This window comes from Mauremys reevesii, linkage group 14, assembly GCF_016161935.1.
Source record: "Mauremys reevesii isolate NIE-2019 linkage group 14, ASM1616193v1, whole genome shotgun sequence".
In the NCBI taxonomy this organism is placed as follows: Eukaryota; Metazoa; Chordata; order Testudines; family Geoemydidae; genus Mauremys; species Mauremys reevesii.
The window spans coordinates 29,819,012-29,823,935 of NC_052636.1; the positions used below are offsets into that span (position 1 = coordinate 29,819,012).

A 4,924-nucleotide genomic window follows, 5' to 3' on the forward strand; every position below is an offset into this window, starting at 1 on the left:
GTGAGGTCACCACCTCCCACCACCTTGGACCAATAGGCTAAGGTCCTGCAAAGGCCTTTGTGATGTCACTGCTACACCCTCCTTGCTGGGCTGGGCTAATGTCCTGCCCCTGGCCAGCACTTTGCAGGTTTGAGCTACTCCCTGTGGATCACCCCCACTCCAAGGAGCTTGTCTCGTTCTAGGCAGCAAGTCGGTTAGACAGGGAAACAGCAGACGCTGCCCCAAAGCTACACTCGGTTTTTCAGAAATTAGTCGACTTTATGGCCAGAAGAGACCATTAGAGCATCTAATCATATAATCATAGAATATCAGGGTTGAAGGGACTTTAGGAGGTCATCTACTCCAATCTACTGCTCAAAGCAGGACCAATCCCCAACTAAATCATACCAGCCAGGGCTTTGGTCAAGCCTCGAGCTTAAAACCTCTAAGGAAGGAGATTCCACCACCTCCCTAGGTAACCTCATTCCAGTTCTTCACCACCCCACTAGTGAAAAAGTTTTTCCTAATGTCCAACCTAAACCTCCTCTGCAACTTGAGACCATTACTCCTTGTTCTGTCATCTTCTACCACTGAGAACAGTCTAGATCCATCCTCTTTGGAACCCCTTTCAGGTAGTTGAAAGCAGCTATCAAATCCCTCTCAGTCTTCTCTTCTGCAGACTAAACAAGCCCAGTTTCCTCAGCCTCTCTCATAAGTCATGTGCTTCAGCCCCTAATCATTTTTTGTTGCCCTCCGCTGATTCTTTCCAATTTTTCCACATCCTTCTTGTAGCGTAAGTGGGGCCCAAAACTGACACAGTACTCCAGATGAGGCTTCACCAATGTCTAATAGAGGAGAATGATCACATCCTCGATCTGCCAGCAATGCCCCTAATTATACAGCCCAAAAATGCCGTTAGCCTTCTTGGCAACAAGGGCACACTGTTGACTCATAGCCAGCTTCTGCCCACTGTAACCTCTGGTCCTTTCTTTTCTGCAGAACTGCTGCCGTGCCCAGCCATTCGGTCCCTAGTCTGTAGCAGTGCATGGATTCTTCCGTCCTAAGGGCAGGACTCTGCATTTCTCCTTGCTGAACCTCATCAGGTTTCTTTTGGCCCAGTCCTCTAATTCTGTCTAGGTCCTCTGCATCCCATCCCTACCCTCCAGCGGCATCTATCACCTCCCAGTTTAGTGTCATCTGCAAACTTGCTGAGGGTGCAGTCCACACCATCCTCCTAATCATTAATAAAGATATTGAATAAAACCGGCCCCAGCACTGACCCTTGGGGCACTCCACTCTGATACCGGCTGCCAACTAGACATGGAGCCGTTGATCACTACCTGCTGAGCCTGACCATCTAGCCAGTTTTCTATCCAATCTTACCATCCATTCATCCAGCCCATACTTCTTTAACTTACTGGCAAGAAAGAATACTGTGGGAGACTGTATCAAAAGCTTTGCTAAAGTCAAAGAATAAATACATCCACTGCTTTCCCTCATCCACAGACCCAGTTATCTCCTCATAGAAGGCAATTAGGTTAGCTGGCATGACTTCACTCCTGGTGAATCCATGCTGACTGTTCCTGATCACTTTCTCTCCTCTAAGTGCTTCAGAATTGATTCCTTTGAGGACCTGCTCCATAATTTTCCAGGGACTGAGGTGAGGCTGACTGACCTGTAGTTCCTCGGATCCTCCTCCTTCCCCTTTTTAAAGATGGCACTACATTAGCTTTTTTCCAGTCATCTGGGACCTCCCTGATTGCCATGAGTTTCAAAGATAATGGCCAATGGCTCTGCAATCACATCCGCCAACTCCTTTTAGCACCCTCGGATGCAGCGCATCCGGCCCCATGAGCTTGTGCTCATCCAGCTTTTCTAAACAGTCCTGAAACCACTTCTTTCCCCACAGAGAGCTGGTCACCTTCTCCCCATGCTGTGCTGCCCAGTGCAGCAGTCTGGGAGCTGACCTTGTTTGTAGAAGACAGAGGCAAAAAAAAGCATGAGTACATTAGCTTTTTCCACATCCTCTGTCCACTAAGTTACCTCTCATTCAGTAAGGGGCCCACACTCTCCTTTGACTTCCTTCATGTTGCTAACATACCTGAAGAAACCCTTCTTGTTTCTCTTGCTAGATTCAACTCCAAGTGTGATTTGGCCTTCCTGATTTCATTCCTGCATGCCTGAACAATATTTTTATACTCCTCCCTGGTCATTTGTCCAATCTTCCACTTCTTGTAAGCTTCTTTTTTGTGTTTAAGATCAGCAAGGATTTCACTGTTGCTTTAAGCTTGTCGCCTGCCATATTTACTATTCTTTCTACACATCAGGATGTTTTTTCCTGAAACCTCAATAAGGATTCTTTAACTTTAGAGGATTGGAACTGATTTCAGTGAAGGCACACGTTTGCTAGGTTTTTATGCAATTGCACAGGAAAACATTTAGTGTTTCCATTCATTTCAGGGATCCCTATTCATTGGAACTCCTGAACATAATGGAAATGCCCTTATTTTTGTTGAAAGAAGAGGTTTGTAAGGGGGTACTTGGATTTGAACCAAGGACCACTTGAACTGCAGTCAAACACTCTACCACTGAGCTATACCCCATGACTGTTGTGTAGGTAAGTCAGAGATCTTTAAAGATTTTGTAAGGACAGGCCCTGCCTCAGAGATCTCCTGTTCTGTTCCCAGACCACAGTGCTTTTAAAAATGGGGTTTGATTAAACTTATAGATCCATGTAAACACCTACAGCTTGCACACCCACCCCATAGCTTCCCCAGTGACATAGCTACTGTTAGCCAAAAGGGCTCTGTTTCCTGAGCTTACCTAATTACACCAAGGAGGCACGGAGACAGGAAGACGAGTACCACACACCCTCTTTATTGATCGGTCAGCTGAGCGGGTGTTCTCTCGGCTAGTGCCAGAGAAAGAGACACACCTTTCATGGCCAAGCGGCCTACCTTTATAGCCGGTAACAAACAACTTAGCCTACGTTTGTCTACTGCCATTTGCTGACCATAGACCCTGTACATGTATCTATTAGGATAATTGATATGCAGGATACATATATCATTCTTGTGGGGGCTGGCAAGATACATACAGCTGTTGGAGGATACATTTGTTTATTCTGAAGGGGACACAAGATACATCCGTTGACCCTTTGTACTAGATACTTTGATGCATACATGTGAACGCAGCTGCATAAGCAGTTGGGGAGCCAAATATATACTCTGGGGAGCCAAACAAACTGATAAGCGAAATAGCTGACTTAGGTAAATACACTGCCTTTCAGTCCAATTGAGTTCTGTGTAAGCTTTCTTCAACACGGTTTGGGCAAGCATAGCATAACTTTGGTTTACTCCAGGCCTCCAATACAAAAAGGCTTCCATTAGCACTACATGATTTTCCAACAACTCCCCCTTGGAGAATACTCACCAAACCTTTTGGCTGAGTTTTCACACTTTGAAGCCAAATAAAATAAACAAGCCTCTAGGAGCTGGGGTTAATAACGAGGGGTATTAAGTCCCACATGCATTCTTCCCATGGACCCAGCAGGATTCGGTATGTGGGAGCCCACACCCAACCGGTCCATATGCTTGGAAGGAGTGACTGTAAATGTTCACACTTCCATCCAGAAAGTGTCCAAATATGTTTCCATGACTACAGATCAGATGGTTCCTGGGATGTGTCTGTCAGGGCAGTGGGCCAAGTTTGGTGCTTAAGATCATTCCAAATGGCCATCAGCTGGTCATTCAGGGAAATCCTGAAATTTTAAACATACTAGATCCCACTGCAATGCCTTCCCAGCCCCAGTGATATTCAATACCATCTCTGCCAGTAACTTCTGGGTTATAGAACTAAGGGTGGAAATGACATGTAACTCACCAACTTCAGCCTATACTTAAGTTAGCTGGAATCTCCAGAAATAAGGCTAGTGGCCTTTTTAGTCGGCCCAATTTCTTATTATTGCGTTCTTGGCCTTAAGAATATTCCAAATGGCTGTTACACTGTTAGCCCCTGAGCCCACAGGGATCTGCCTTAATTTCTTCTTTTCCAGAGTGAAATAAACCCAGGCTTTTTGTTGTGCTAATCTAATGGCAGCCCCCCAGAGCAATCTGGGTATGTAAAAGTGATCTGAAAAAACTGATAAAAGACAATATCATTTACGAAATCCAATTAGGAGGGCAAGATATACTAAAGGATTTATCCAAAACACAGGGCGCAGCCTGTAGAATAAACCCCTAACATTCAATTAATACCACATTCCCAAGCCAGGGGTCCCATGTTTGTTCCTGCAGTGGTATAAGTCTTTGATCTCTTTACCAGGGCTGCTCTCAATGTCCTTTTAGTCAGGAATTCTGGACTTTGGCAGTGTCAGTGGAGTGAGTGTTTCTTCTAGAAAAGTTCAAAGGCACAGTAGGTCTGTCAGTGGACAAGGAGAGGTTAATGTTAAGCACGCCACTTTGTCCTTTTGCCTGCTGTCCACAAGCACAGTTGAATCTAGAAGAAAAAGAATACACACCACTATCAGTAGGAGAATTCTCCTGATGTAGAGGGGTCTTTTTGGCAGTGAGAACTCATGGGTCCAAGTAATCAGTCTTTGGCACATCACAGCGGTGTTGGTAGTCAGCAGGACTCACTAAGGGCCTTTCCAGCGTGGAGCCAAAGCAGTCTTTCGTTGGCAGGACCTGTACATTGATCCGGTCTCCAGGTTCCATGGAGTGGCAGGGCTGCTAGGGTCTTTGGTAGTAAGTGCCTTACTCTGTGTAAAAAGGAAACCTAACACATTGCATTAGTGTCTTGCAGATTTTGGCAGCTGGTTGGGCATATTCAAGCCCCTTTCTGGTTGTTAAACTTGGCTAACTGTGAACAGTGTCCCTTGAACGAAGTCAGTGCACCCTCTTTTTTTTTTTTTTTTTTTTTTTGACTGAGCTTGCTAATTGTAAAG

The 4,924-nt window shown here is 45.4% G+C and overlaps 1 non-coding gene across 1 annotated transcript; it reads right to left on the reverse strand.

Moving 5' to 3' along the window:
* Positions 1–2,510: 2,510 nt before the first annotated feature.
* On the reverse strand, positions 2,511–2,582 carry TRNAC-GCA. Its single transcript has one exon. It is a non-coding gene; the product is annotated as a tRNA-Cys (tRNA).
* Positions 2,583–4,924: the final 2,342 nt, after the last annotated feature.